Below are 16,476 nucleotides of genomic sequence, written 5' to 3'. Positions count from 1 at the left end.
AAAAGAAAAAAAAAAAAAACCTCAGGGGCCCAATTTAAAATGGACAGACACAGTTTTGAAAATGATGTCTTAATTGTGAACCTGCACACACACAGACACACCCTGGTACATTATGGGGAAAACATTAAAAGATTTAGCCAAAAATTGTTTTAAGGATTATGTAATTTGAAGAAGGAAGGAAGACAGAAAGGAGAGAGGGGATGGAAGAAAGGAAGGAAAGAAGAAAGAAGGAGGAAGAAAGAGGAAAAGAATAAAAGATTGAAATCGCGACAGCCTTCTTATTCCAGAATTCAAAGTAGACTCTCTTCACCTCCAAGTGAAACATGGACCTTTAATACTGGTAAAAATATGGCCACCATATTCAGATCGTTACTGGTTTTTCAAAACCCAGCACCATGAACCGAAAAAACAAATAAAATTTACATCTGCCATTTTCTTCCTCGTTCTATTCCTCATTCTTTTCTCCCTTTTCCTCCTACACAGCTTCTGTGCTAGTGCTTGTGTTTCAGTTTCATAATCTGTCCATTGTGAATTAAGAACATTTATTTGGCAGTTTCTCCTTACCGACGGGGTGCATGATATATTGGCCTCTGTGACACTGAGTCAGATCCTGCTCGGATTCCTACAATTGCTAGGAAATATCATCACTCCTGAGGCAAGCAAGAGTGCAGAACCAGAAACAACAGCAGGTGCTGCATCTGTTGGAAGGGAACAGAGTTAAGAAGTGTCGATGACTCAGTGACAATTCTATTGATTTTTCTTTCTTGTTTTTTGATGAGGATATGATGCAAAACAAATGTCTTTGCAGTGGAGACTTCAGGACAATGAGATTTAAGAGTTCCTATTTTTTTAGCTTGTTTTGGGAAACGTGATGCTACAGTTACTAATGATACTGCAGTGTTCATCTTTAGTTCCTTATCTGAGGGCCCAATAGCTGTCATCATTGAAATGCAGAAGCCAGGCCTTGCAGTTGTTTTCTAATTTAGTTTGTAGTTAGTTTCTCAAATGATTTGAACAAAGTTTTTTTTTTGTCGTTGTCTGTTTTGTTGTTGTTGCTGTTGTTTAATACACTCAGATTACACCACAGTGCTTGTTTTATCCTCTGAAGCTGTTATTCGGTCAATTTTAGCCAAATAAGTGGCTAAAAAGAATAACAGTTTTGTTTTGTCTTGTTTTGTTTTGTTTACCTTGGTGGTGACTGGAGTATTGCATGGTTATACTATTAATGGTCATTTTTAAAAATAAATGTACAAGGTCAGAGTTGTCTGCTTTGGTCTGAAATGTCCCTAGATGTTATATAATTAATAGGAAATGTACTAGAAACATTCTACTTCCCTTCTCTCAGGGAGTTTTGTTTGTTTTCTTGTTCTACTGCTTGCCTGCTTGCTAGCCTTAGAGGATACTCCTGAATATATGAACAAAAATCCCCCATAGTCATCTCCCCAATCACACCTCCCCTTGCCCAAGAAGGCATCTTTTAACTAATTAAGAAATCACATTTTGTAAAACATAAGCTACTTTCATAATTGTGGTGAAGCACATAACCTTTTTTAGACTTGTGTCACATTTTGTGAGCCTCGTATCTGCCACTTCTGTGGTTCGCACCATTGACTAGATGAGTAGGTGACCAACCGAAAAATCACTAACGTGCACTTTACCAAGAGTCATATTCTGTGCCGCCCATCGCATTAACAACCATTTTTGTTATTGTTGTTTAATATTAGAGGGATGAAGACATCTAGAAAGAGTAAGCCTTGTATATTCTGGGAAATATCCCATTTTATGTATGTTTCCCAGCAGGATATTTAAAAGTTGCTTCAAAATTCCCTTATGATGAATTCATATGAATAGTGTCAACAAATATTTATTGAACAACTGCTAGATACGTGGCACTGCCTCACACTACAAGGAATAAAATGATTTAGATTATTCATCATTAAAATCTTTTCAGTGCAATTAGAGAACCACCATATCAACAGAGTGCCTGGAGGAAGAACTCACAGGTACAGAGCCCTTAATCAAATTTAGGTACTACTCTGGGTACTCCACACACATTATCTATACAACTCTGTGAAATAGTATCTAATAGTCCCATTTTAAAGATGACAGGCCTAAGGTTAAGAAAGTATAATTCAGTTATGGGATTGAGATTCAAATTCATGTCTTACTGATGATCAGGATTCTCTTATGGTCAAATGCCTTAGAAGTCTGAGAAAACATACATCATGTCTGGTCTAAAAGGTCAAGGATGACTTCAACAGAACCTTTTCAAACAAATACAAGATGAATACCTAAGATAAGTAATCATACTGGAGGAAACTGAGCAGCACTGCTGAAACAATAAAGAGAAATTTGTATTTAGGGAAAAATGGATGCTTCCTAACTGGAGCCTGTAGATAGATAGATGATGGATAGATAGATAGATAGATAGATAGATAGATAGATAGATAGATAGACAGACAGATGAATGATAAGTGCTTAGAAATGCAGTTTCACATCAAAGTAAGGAAATCATTGAATGCCACAAAAATGTCATATTGAGCCATTGTGAAAAAACATAAATGTATATATTTTAATATAAATTATTTAATACATCCTTCCTAAAGTAGTTTTTTTATCCACCAACTATATGAAAACTATGAGCACTTTTCCACCTCAATAAATTAATCACATATTTTATGAATGAATCACAATTTATTTAACCTTTAGTTTCTTTATATGTATTTGGTTTCTTCCATTTTCTTTTTTTTCTTCATTATAAAAATATTCAATTGAATATCTTTAATCATATACTTGTATATATGTTCAATTATCTCCTTAGGAAACATTTCTAAATTTGGATTGCCAGGTAAAGAGGTTTTAATATGTTTTATCAAATTATTTTACAGAAAGTTTCTACCAATTTAGATTCTTACTATGCCAAATTAATTTTCCCTGAATGTCACTTTCAAAACGTCATTTACATACTTAACAAATGCTTTTCTATTTTCCTAACCTAAGTTGCTGAAGATGTCATCTTTATTCTTATCTCCACGTGCTAAATATTCATATAACACCCTCCCTTTTGTATCTTTTTTCAGGTTTATTGCATTCAAATTCTAGATTTGTTTCTACATGCAATCCAGCCAACAGTAACTTTTCCTAACTATCTCTATTTCCTCCTTGTATCCATTTATTTATTCAGCCATTCATATATTCACTTATTCAACAAAATTTATGAGCAACCTGCTATATGCTGGCATTGCACATACACATTGCATATAACATTTAAACTACTCTTTTGATCCTTTTTACTGAAAAGATGATGAAATAATTATTTAAAGGAATTTTTAAAGACTCAAATTTCCACTATTTTAATAACTATTTTTTATCTTACCTTTCAGATTTTACCCATGTGCATATTTTAAAATATTGAATTCAAATGACAAAACCCTTCATGATTTTATTTAATATTTTAATTTGATACTTGTTACTACCTCATGTTGTAATTTATCTTTTACTACATATTAAGCNATTATTTAAAGGAATTTTTAAAGACTCAAATTTCCACTATTTTTAATAACTATTTTTTATCTTACCTTTCAGATTTTACCCATGTGCATATTTTAAAATATTGAATTCAAATGACAAAACCCTTCATGATTTTATTTAATATTTTAATTTGATACTTGTTACTACCTCATGTTGTAATTTATCTTTTACTACATATTAAGCCTTTACATTCCAGTTTTAAACTCTTGCTGCTGAAGAAAATGAAATTGATATGGATGAAATGTGAATAGACAGAATGAAATAAATAGATGTGTTAAGTCTCTTTCTTTTTTCTCTCTCCTTCAATCTGAAACATATCTAGATGTGTGTATAGGAGTTACACTATAAATAATCTAGTAATCTAAGGAATAACATGGGTCAAAATTTAAAGAATAAAAAATTGTATATTTTCAGCAACAAAATGGTCTAGTATTAAGTCAGAAACATCACACACATTTTTCCTGGGTAGTTTGCCTGGCTTGTTTGCTAAAAAAGAATGAGTCAGTTATCATATATTACAGGAAAATAATATTTGCCTTCTAAATAGTTGACACTGTTTTTTTTTTTTTTTCCTGAGCAATGAGGAAGAGTTGCCTCTGATTTTACCTGCAAAAGAAGGGAAGAGGAATTAAATGGCTCTGAACATAGGCCAGAATCTTAGAGAAGATATTGCAGCCTCTGAGGTAATAGCAATGCAAAGATATTCAGTTGGTAAAAATTATTCCAGAAGGCTTCTGTTTAATGACTTCCTGGGACCACACATCTTCACATAATGTCAAACAGTCAAAAAGGTGTTTTTACATCTTTGAGGGAGAAACCAACTAAATATCTCCCCAAATTCCCACACCACTTCTTGTCTAGTTTACAATCATAATCTTCCTGGATTTCTCAACTACTAGACCTAACTCTAATCTGAAAAAGTCTTTTGGAGGTGGTGTTGCTCTCACCCCCAAAGACTCCTTGAAAGCTATATTTCTCCTTTGGAATTGTCCCATGGCTGAGACTCAGTCTGGAAGTGAAACAGTCCCTATAGTACATCAATGGCAAGGAACATTTATACGGCAACCCTGTATTCCTATGATAACTTATGGAGGTCCATCGTTGGGTCTCTCAGAACATCATCTACAGGAGAAGGTGCTGTCCACTGTTAACACTACACAGCCAGTTCCCCACTTGTGTGGCTGTGGGTAATTCCTGACAAGTGCCCAATTGCCATCTTGAAATGGGGGACATTTGGAGCAGTACATGCTCCTATAGTACATGATTAATGTGCATTTTTCTGATCCTGACAGATTCCAAAAGAAGAGCAGATTGCTAGCCATAAAACTAAGCAGTATCAACGTGACATTACTGGAAAAATCCGAAAGTCTTTGCAGAAATGCTGTGCTTACTCCAATGTTTCTCAAAAACCAGCAATTTTAAAGAGACTAGGGTCAATATAAATGAAATAAATGGAGGCTAAGATAAAATATGTCAGAAAATTTGCTGAAAGGTTATTTTAAGGTGGCCTGTTAAAAACAATAATGGGCCATTAGGCTGTCTTGTTAAAGGTATTAAAGTCACAGGCACAATGTATAAGTCACATGGGCAAGTTTTCCATTTTATATATATATAATTCAATATTAAATTTCTGGTAAAAGTACAATGTTAGTGTTTCTGTGCATATTATTACAAATCTTTAAATTGTAGGCAGAAAAATAAGCAAAGTAATTAATGTCTTTAGAGATGTGCTATCTAAATGTTATACATTATAATTAATTTTCCAATATAGATTTTAGATTATTTTATTTATAATTATGCATTTAAAAATATTTTTGGCTGATCACTTTACAGGTAGGCATACTGACTCCCTTTGTCAAAGACATCAGTAATTCATTTTTTAAACAAAATTTTGAGTACTTTCAATGAATAGGATAATTTACTAGCTAATTTAGGATATAAATGATGTGTACAAAATAGTCATCTCATCATCTAATCTGGAATTAGAGACAGGCATTTTATGTGTGGGGTGTGTCCCCATGAGCAAAGCTTCATTTGTTTTGTTCACTGCTGAAACTCCAGGAACCACAACAAAATCTAGCACAAAGAAGACATTTGTTAGTAAAAAGAATCCTTACTTAATTCTTACTATTCTGAAAATTAATTCTTATAGGTTCTTTCTGATTGTTATCCATGATTTTGGAGCCTAGACCTTAAATCATTAATGTAGTTGTTTTATTTAATTTTACAGTAATAACACTGTGGAAATCTTGCTTTTGTTCATTTTTATGGGCTATTGATTATAAAGAAAAAAATAATTTTAAGGAACCTGAATCTCTCTGCGGTGAATTCCCTTGGCTAAGAAAACTTGCCTTTGCTTTTTTGAATTTATTTAATTATGTATTTATTTTTAGTCTTAGACTATTTGTGTCATAGCATCAATGATTAAAAAGAAACAAATCATAGATATAGATAACTATCATTTAGATACAATAATTTATGACCCTCAGCTCAAACTCCCTCTTCTTGTTATGAAAACTCAGGATCTGTAAATGCTTTTGGCTATTTTAATTAAATATTTTATATCAAAGGTACCATATGGGAATTGTTGGGTTTGTTTGTTTTGCTTACAATATTTACACTGCCACAAATTGTGTGTTTAATTACTTTCTAAATGTCCGCATTGTCATATTTTTAATCATTAAAATTAATTGAATAAAAAAATCTTTATTTTCTATCCAGCAGTGGTCAGGAGTTTTGAAAGGAGCTGACTCATGAGCCATGTTCTGGAACACTGCTGATTCTCAGTGGGCAAGCTGTACTGTGTGTACTTTGGAGCTCCATAACACAGACTCATGCCTTGAGTGGGGGGATGCCGGGAGGGCTGGGATGCTTGGAGAGAAAAAGAAAAGAAACAGAATATGGCAGGACACTCTACATGCTAGAGCTTACAGATGCTTTGATTACAGGAAACTTATGTAAATGATAACAGTATGCAGAACTAGACGTGGAAGAAGGGAAAAAATATGGGATCCCGACATAGGCCTTTGTACTCATAAAATCAAGGGTGAGACTACTGAAAACAACTGTTGCGAGTTTTATGATCCCATTGACTGGATCACTGAACAGGGCATTTTTCACTTCCAGTTTTCGTGCTTTAGCTGACCTAGGACATCTCATGGTTTTGTTTGGTGACACATGCTTTTAGGAAAATTGTTATTTCTGTTGGTCTGCACTGCCCTGTCTCCACCGAACTGCCTGATCTCCTGTGGAATTTACAGTTTCAGTGCAGCCAGCAAATGCAGGGAAATAACGTGATGTTTCCTAGCTGGAGTGCTCCTGATGGCAGTCCATTCTGGTATGGATGGCTGGAAGAGAGGACTGCCACCCAGTGTTTTTACAGTGCCTGTTTCAGACAGCTTGTAAATTGACAGTGAAAGGCGGGGTGCGGGGAAGAAACAAGAAAAAAATAATAATTCCCTTTCTTTGGGGTAGGGGATATAATTGTAAAATCTCTGAGAAACTTAGGTATGGTAATTCCCTATTCCAAACATACACAAGTCACAGACAACCTTATTCTTTGGTTTCTAGGCACATTTTTGAGTTTAGCACAATAGGGAGAAGAAAATTGGAGGTTAGTGAATCCAGTGGGGCAAGAGGTGAAGAGGACTAAATTTCAGTCAAGACAACAAGGAAAGTACAAAGAATACAGTTTCTCTTTTATGTGCTTTGATCGTCTTTCCTGTTTTACCCTTAATGAATACTTTCTCAAAACTAAAAATAAAACACTGCATTCTATTAAATTGTGCTCTTCCTCTAAGGGAATTCTAAATGTTTAAGTGTATGTTTCTCTTCCATGAATATGACTATATATTTTCATGTATACATAAATATATTTTTTCCAAAATATATACATGCATATGTATATTTTTCTTTTCCTGGGAGCCAGAGAGTGGTCAAGAGAAAGAGGGAAAAAGAGTCCATGCTAGGAACTCCAAAGGTAAATGTTAGTTTCTTTAAACTGCTTTTAAAATTCTAATGACCGCCAGGCCGGGTGGCTCACGCTTGTAACACCAGCACTCTGGGAGTCCAGGGTGGGTAGATCACCTGAGGTTGGGAGTTTGAAACCAGCCTGACCAACACGGAGAAACCCCGTCTCTACTAAAAATACAAAACCTTGGCCAGGCTTGATGGCACATGCTTGTAATCCCAGCTACTTGGGAGGCTGAGGTAGGAGAATCGCTTGAACCCGGGAGGCAGAGGTTGTGGTGAGCCAAGATTGTACCACTGCACTCCAGAATGGGCAACAAGAGCAAAACTCCGTCTAAAAAAAAAAAAAAAAAAATTATAATAACCAACATAGTGAGGAGTATCAGAAGATTTGCAGTGGTAGCAGGTGGCATAAAATTGTACACATACCACGAGAAGCAGAGGAAGGTAAGGCAGATATATATTTGTATCTTCAGCTTGTGCTATAGAGTATGCTTTCTCCCTAGCCCCACATGGTAGCCCTTGGAAAGTAGTAGATTGAAAAGGAGACAAACATTTCATGTGAACAGTTAAGGTGTGCCACACGTGTACGGTCAGGGTGAAACTTCATGTTTAATTCTAGGTAATGTGCCCACAAAGTCTCCTATTATTCTAATTAGAGAATAGCCAAAAAAGAAATACAATCCCAAATACTTTGATTTGATTTTACTACCCTGCTTATGCCTTACACAGAGGACACACATGTATGTCGTCATACTGCATGAATACAGAGCTGTTTTAATATTTCTTGATGCTAGCTAAAGCTTTCTTACTTGTAGACAGGACCTTCACCATGGTGGAAAGATGCTAATATAAACATGGTCAGTGACTGTACTCATTACAAATAAGTTCTCTTCAACTAAATGACTGAAATAATCATATTAATAAATACATGATACTCGTACGCACAAGTCACCTTTTCTCCCACACTGATGGCTTTGATTACTTTGACAGACTAAGATGCGCTAATGATACAAATTAGAAGCAAAAAGAATTAAAAGGGTGTTTAACTCTGATGCCAGGCTGTCAATTTCCTATAGTGCTACCAACTTACAGATAGATGATTAAAATTGTTTCATTTAGGAATTTTGAATATTTTAAAATTGAATGGGTTTCTGGGGAGGAAAAAAGAAAGAAAATCCTTGCTTAGCTAATTAGACATCCTATTTGATTTAACAATAGAGCAGGATTATGCTTTGAGTGTTGAGATCTTCCTTCATTACTACAAGAGCCTACATTTTGCTCTCTTTGCTCATTGTGCTTGTCTCGTTCCTTATGTTTAATATTATTACTACTTTTTATTTAATTACAAGTTTATAAAGAGCAATGGTCTTAATTTGTTTGTAAAGCAACTATTTCCAAAACATGATGCTAGATACCACGGGTAAACCCAAATACATGAAATATAATTTATCTCTCTGAGGGTAAAGAATCTAGCACAAAAAACGAAACATGCACACATATCACCATGTATATTGTACAATCTTGAGAATGACAAAATAGCACACATAAAGTACTTTGGTTGCATGGAGGAATACAGAGCTTGGATTTTTTTAGTCAGGTAGCAGAATTTCAAGCCTTAGTTTAGTTACTCTATACCTACCTTGAGAAAGTTGTTTAATTCATTTGAGTGTCCATTATATTATCTGTAAGTTGGGGTAAATAATAGTTCTCTCCCAGATATAAGTGAATATTAATTGAGTTCCTAAATGTGAACTATTTAGAACACAGACTGGTGCATGCTAAGTGCTTTTATGATACCAATAGTTCACCCCAAAGACCAAGTATATATCTCTGTGGATTAACAAAGCTCCTTCTCTACTGCATCCACTACACTATAACTTATCCATCATCTTCCCACTAATTCAATAAGGTGAATAAGTGTTTATTAAATAAATGAACTTTTAAAGGGATGGAAGAATGTTTGATCACTGATTGGTTATTTAGTTGTTTAGAAGCTCTAGCAAAGATCTGCATCATCATCTCTATGGGATGGTCACCTTTGTCTCAAGATGCAGTATGAGAAAGCATGCAATAGGGAAACTCAGCCTCCATCCAAACTGTCAAATAAGCAGAATCAGTTCTGGGGGAAGGTGGTGTGACACATCATTCTTATATTACTATTATTATTTATTATTATTATTATTATTTTTGAAACGTAGTCTCACTCTGTTGCCCAGGCTGGAGTGCAATGGCATGGTCTCAGCTCACTGCAACCTCCACCTCTCGGGTTCAAGTGATTCTCCCGCCTCAAAGACACCTGCCACCACACCTGGCTAATTTTTATATTTAGTAGAGATGAGGTTTCACTCTGGTGGCCAGGCTGGTCTCAAACTCCTGACCTCAGGTGATCCACCTGCCTTGGCCTACCAAAGTGCTGGCATTACAGGCGTGAGCCACGGCGCCTGGCACATCACTCTTACATTCTAATTTGTTATAATAAATATTAAAAATAGAAAACTCTGAAAAAAGCAATCAATAATTACCATCTTCAATTCTAAAAACAGAGTTTGCTTAAATAAGTGAGTGTTCTTCAGTGGCTATGGCTGATGGAGGATGAGGATGGAGTAATGAAAAGAGTTCCACACAGTAGGTCAGAGTCTTGACATGCAGACGCACTCTCGTTATTGGTTTTATGATCCTAGCAAGTCAGCTCCTGTACTTTCTTGTCAGTTAGGAGTACTTTTAATATACACTTGGTTTCTTGAGAGAAAAACATTGAACTACCTAAGCGTACAAAGAAGTCACGAAAGTATTTGCTTCCATATATTCCCAATCTAGTGAAAAAATATGCACTTGAAGAAGCAATGTTTGTTAGAACAAAAAAACTCCCAAGGACCAGATTTGACACATAAAGACCTACGTGAGTTGAAATTTGGGGTCTGTCACTTACTAGATAAATGACTTTGAATAAATGACTTAATGCTCTGAAATTTAAATTTTCTCCCTTGTTAAATAAAATTACTTGCCCTAACTATGTCAAAGGTAGATATTTAAAAAGCATTCCCAAGTACTCTGTAAGTGTATGAACATTAATTAACTATATTATAAGTTTTTAAGTGTGGAAGATGCTGTCACTATAAGAATATATAACGGTTAAAACTTTTGGAAAAGTTTTAGAAAATAAGACTAATTCACATGAAACAACTAATACTATCAGATTCTATATAAGTGGCCACAAATGTAAGGTACAAGCATTAACATTTCAGTGGTTGAACAGTGTTTAAGAACAATTTCTAAGTTAGAGATGAATGCAAGCTCAGTCTTACAAAGGAATAAAATTTCATTAAATCTTCAAAATCAAAAGGAATTTCAGAGAATTCCTAAGTTCTACATTTCCAGAAACTGAAAAATTAAGTAATTTGTTTCAGTTCCCTGGGTTTACTATATCAGATTCAAGAATATTCTGTCTATTCAATACCAAAAGCATCCTGTGAATTCTTTGGCAAATCTCTCCTTAGATAGAATGTTACATGACTTTTGATGAGGAAAGTCCCTGGAAAGTAACTGATTTAGGACAAATAAGTCCAAATAGTCTTCTTGGTCATACTTAGCAATAAATACATATTATTGATGTTATTAAGGACCATCTTACACTTAAAAAAGAGATCAAACGACAGCCTCCTCAGGATGTAATTGGGACACTTTGATCTCATGGAGATGATGCTGATAAGAATGATAATGAAGTAGAAAAGACATTAACAATAAGAATTATAGTGTTTAATATTCAGTGAGTTCTTATGCTGGGCAGATTGCATGATAACTGACATATATTACCTTATTTAATCTTGACAGTATTCACAATAAGAGAGTGAGATGTGTACTATACATTTCCATAATTTTATAAAAGAAAACAGAGGTACAGAAAGCCACACTGCAGTTAGGTAATTTAATAAAGTGTGGTGTCAGACTCCAACTTTGGAATTTTCTTCCAAGAATTGTGGACATTGTAGTTATATACTTTTTTATGATAAATTATATCTCTCCCCTCTTGTGTAGCAACCAGTTCCAGGATTGGCCTGAGGCAATCAATAACGTCATTTTCTAATCCCAAAGATATAATTCTTTATTCAACAATTTTTAAATATTAATTAAGCATTTACTGTAAGCCAGACACTATTTTAGACACTACAGAAAGGTTAGTGAATTAAGCAGTAAAGATTCCCTGCTTTTTCTGCCCTTAGGGATTTCATATAAATTTCAATAAATTTCAATTTCAATAAAGAGATTGACCTATAAATAATAAACATATTAAAGATCACAAAATAAGAGATTGAGCTATAAACTAAAAAATATGAGCATAATAATAATGTAATGTTTATGATCATGAACTATCAAATTAGAGGTTATAAATTCAAATCACTTTTCATCACTTTTTAACAATGATCTTGGAAAAGTTACTTAATCTCTTTGAAACCCAGTTTTCTCATCTGTTAAATAGGGATAATAGTATCTAATTCTAGAAAAGGTTTTTGTGTGATATGAATACTATTTATAAAGAACTTAGCATAGGGCTTTAAATAAGTGCTCAGTAGGGTATCTATTTTTAAGTCCATCTCAAAGGTAAGTACAAAAATTGGTGTGAGGGAGCATTACTCCAATTTGCCCCTTCCAGTTCATCACACTCTTTTTTGCTCGTATTTTAAATATGTCTTAAAAACAAAATTTGCTCCTAGAAGGCTTTTAAGATTAATTCAGCTCACACACAGATTTCTTCACCAACATAATCAAGTATTAATTCTTAACTTACGGGTCTTAAAATTTTCTTAAATTGATTTTGATTTGTATTTGGAATTTGGTCATTGTCAGACCCCCTCCCTTTTGTATTGGTTCAAGAAAGAACTTCTGACCCAATTAGGACATTTACATTTTCTAATGGCTTCTGAGAGAGAAGACATCCTGTGTGTAATTCTTGACAGTGGGGTGGGTGAATGTGAAGTCTAAATCTATACTGTCATTTTACCATTATGAGAGCAGTCAGTCTGACAATATGCTGACCCTGTACAAGGCCTGCTGAGTGAAGACTCCATGAGCAGTTAAGGCAAGTCAATCTTGATTTCTACCCTATCCCTGGATCTTCCAGTTATAAAAGCTGCAAGCAATCAGCCAAATGCAGAAAAACAAAACCCATTTTTTTTGTCATGTTATCATTTAAGTCAGTTTGAGTTGCTTTTCTTTTAAGTGAAACATAGAGCCCTAACAGATTAAAAAACAAACAAACAAACAAACAAAACTGGCTCCATTGTTGTGGGGTAGAAAAAAAATCAAAAGGTGAATATGTATTTCATGCCTTTTATTCAGTCAGGTGGCACAAATTAAAGGACCACGTTAATGCCAATATGTATGCTCAAATCTGTATATTGAGTCAATCTCAGATTTATGACATTAACACTGTACAAGCCTGTATTAGCTCATGAAATTAGAATGCTGAGTCTTTGATTACAGGGCCACTTCAGCTTTTAAACACTACTTACCAATATTTATGTAATCAAATGCTGAATTTTAAAGTCTCAATCTTGGAGTCTTTTTCCCTTTGGAAGTGAAAACTGCAGTGGGAAAATAGTTAAATGGCTCACTACCAAAGACATCGTTTTATGTTTGAAACCATTTCGGAAAGTTTTTAGCCTAACTTAAAACTTTTTAAAAAATTGTTGGCATGTGATTTTTTGTTGCCTCTTACTTGAACAGGAATATATTAATAATGTTACAGAACTGACATCATTTTCTTATCTCCAGTTAACCTGTTGTGTTTCTATGTATGCTTGTTTTTGCTGCAGTTTCCTAAATACGCTGAAATGGAATTCCAATGTGGGTTGACTCACATAATTGTAAAGGTTCTTGTGCGAATTTTTTTCAGTTAAACATGTCAGGGAAGAAATATACAACAAATAATAAAATGGATGCAAACACTCATCAATCAAGAGCTGCCTGCCACTTCAGTGCTACTAGAAGGACCCTCAGAGTGACAGCACAAATGCATGTTGGCAGGCCAATCAAAGCTTTCAAAATAAAACAGAATGTTTCATACCGACCCCTCAACTCTCTAAGGCCATGACAGCCCAGTTGCAATTTCATTTTTCACATTAATGTTGAATTTCTTTATTAAATCATTTTCATTCTGATCCTTTGGCTGTCACATACATGCCATTGCCATTGATTGCTATAAAAAGTAAAATATTAATCTTTGGAGAATGGTGTTCTTTAAATATATTTGTGACTTGTTTTAAAGCTCAATGATAATATTGTCATTTTAAAAATTTTCACAGATAGTAAGTTATATAATCACAACATAAAATAGTACTGTAAAAACCAAAGAAAAGGACAAGAATGAAAAAAGCAATTATTTTTCTCATTTCATTACTATTGTAATGCCAATAATCCATATTTCCTTTCTAAAATTGTATAAATATAAGGAGCTATAACTCAATAGCACTGCTGAGTGCTACACTTAATGTTGTTCTTAATGTACCTTAGTCTTGGTTTGTGAAGCCCAAATGTTCATGCCAAATTTATTACAGTGGAGTTACTTCCTTTTATTGGTTCAGTCATAGATTGCCATCTTAATAACAAAGGTCCCAGCATGATTTGTAAAGTTTTAGATCCACCGTTGGTCCAGTTTGGGACATGTGAAGCATGGCAGTGATAGGAAGGGATCTTGCTAATGCGTAAGGATGAATGCAAAATTTCCATTGCATTTTTCATTTCAAGCTGAGAAAGCAGATGTATTCTAAGAGACAGTACCACTGAACTAAATTCTTCTTTGTACCCAGCATTTCTCTCTTGAGACAATATCGTTTTCTTTTTTCCTAAATAATTCACAAATTGCTTTTGCACAGAGGCCAAACCAGGTCAGAACAAAATTCAATTACCTCCTATCACCATATACTCCTCTTACAAGACAATGCTGTGGGTATAAGGTTTGCTATCTTAGTCATATGTAAAGGTTAAATGCCAACCATAATTATAAAATTTGGGGGTCAGGATGATAACATCCGATATCCTGTATGTTTTATTTTATTTAAAAAGGTATGCTCAGTCTTACCTCTTATTTATCTATCATAATAATTCTTCATTAAATCCTTCCAAAACTGCTCTTTTCCAGGGTTTTTCTAATTATCTATACCTACATGCAGACCACAAACCATGCCTTGTGTCACGTTGGGTCTCATCAATATGTCACATCATGTTCTGTCACTTTACAGAACACAGTATGACAGATGAGATTTCAGAATGAGGCACTCCATTATCTCTTGGCATAATAAAACATGAAAAGAAATAGATTCCTCATCTGAATTTTTCCATGTATTTGCACTTACACACACCACATGGGGTTTTCCATAAGATTTTCAAAGTTCATTAGAGTTAGATAATTTTAAATATATACTATTCTAAACATTTACTTTTTTCTTTCCTCTTTATAACCAAGATTAGTGGTTCTAATTATGATCTGTTCTCAGTGATGAAAAATAAAAGATGGATACTAAATTCTTGAGATAGTAAGTTTACTATTCATTTACTTTGTGTAATGCTTACATCAGTCCAGTGAGTTAGGTATGATAAGATATATTATTGTTGCTTTAAGATAAAAATACAGAGGCACTGAGAGATTAAATCGTGTAGCCCAAAGTCAGACACTGTCTAAGCAAGGTGTGAAGAGGCTTTTCTACTTCTCCAACTGACCAGATGTGCATGTTCAAAGCAAGCTTATTCTGCACATATGTTGAGAATTGTACTATGCTACATATTAATCTGTGTTATTGTCATATTGTATAAACACTTGTGTGGTAGGGAGAACTTTGGCCCCAATGGCCTTTGACCCCTGTGTTATACCTATTAACATGTTAAGTGATACGGCAAATGGAACTTTGCAGATGTTGTTAAGATGAAAGATCTATTGACCACAATGTAGTAAGATTATTCTGGATTATTCAGTGGGCCCAATATGATCACATGAGTTTTAAAAGCTAAAGCCCAGCACACATGAGGACTCCTACCAGTTGTCATAAACCAAAGATTAACAATTACATTGAGCAACAACAAAAAAGCCAGTTCAAAAATTATATAAGCCTAAAAAAAGAAGAATAGGGATGAGTTTGACAAAAAAGAAAGAAATTGAGAATCCCTTCCTTCGACACTTTCCTCCACACTGCCTCTTATTTCAGTCTTGACAGTCTTAATGTGACACAGAAATTTCTTGACATCAGCATTGAATGGAAGCCATAAAGAATGAGGACGTTCTAGGTAAACAGTCTGCAGCATCCTGGAAGATTCTCTCCCACCAGCCTTTAAAAATTAGCCTAGGAGTAAACTATGTATCAGATAGAAATATAGTATCAGAAGCACTAGAATATTATCAAATCTCACACCTGTAAGCAGACCAAATTGGCAGCGGCAGCCAGAGAAGAGGTGTGGGGACACAGAAGTCATAGTGGGGACAACATGAGCCACTATTGTGTGATAAAATGATCAAAATGCAGGCACTTGGACATCTCAACATAAACCAGCTCATCTGTGAAAGTCCTCTTTGGAGCTGAAGTTGTTTGTAGTGCAGATGAAACCTTAATCATTCTGGAATTCTCAAAGTCAGAAAACATCATTAGTTCTGTTTTCACCTGTTAGAGATGGAAAATAATTATTTACAGCATTTACTGCCACCCTTACCTCTCCTCCTCACAGAAGATATTGCAAATTCATCACTATACTTCTTGCTGCTGAGCCATAGCAAGACGTTGCTGTCCATGTCAGCACAGTTCTCCAGAAAACCACTGCCACTTAATAGAAATTTCCATATATCAAAAAAATATTAAACTTATCAGACTTACCTTGGTATGAATACTGGTTTTACCACTTACTATGTGTCCGTAAGTCAGGCAGCAAACCTTTCTTGGCCTCAGTTTATTCATATATATGATATATTTATTATTATATGTATATATT

This window comes from Rhinopithecus bieti, unplaced genomic scaffold, assembly GCF_001698545.2.
Source record: "Rhinopithecus bieti isolate Rb0 unplaced genomic scaffold, ASM169854v2 scaffold_25209, whole genome shotgun sequence".
Taxonomy (NCBI): domain Eukaryota; kingdom Metazoa; phylum Chordata; class Mammalia; order Primates; family Cercopithecidae; genus Rhinopithecus; species Rhinopithecus bieti.
The sequence above is the reverse complement of the archived record's forward strand: the minus strand, read 5'-3'. Positions refer to the sequence as shown.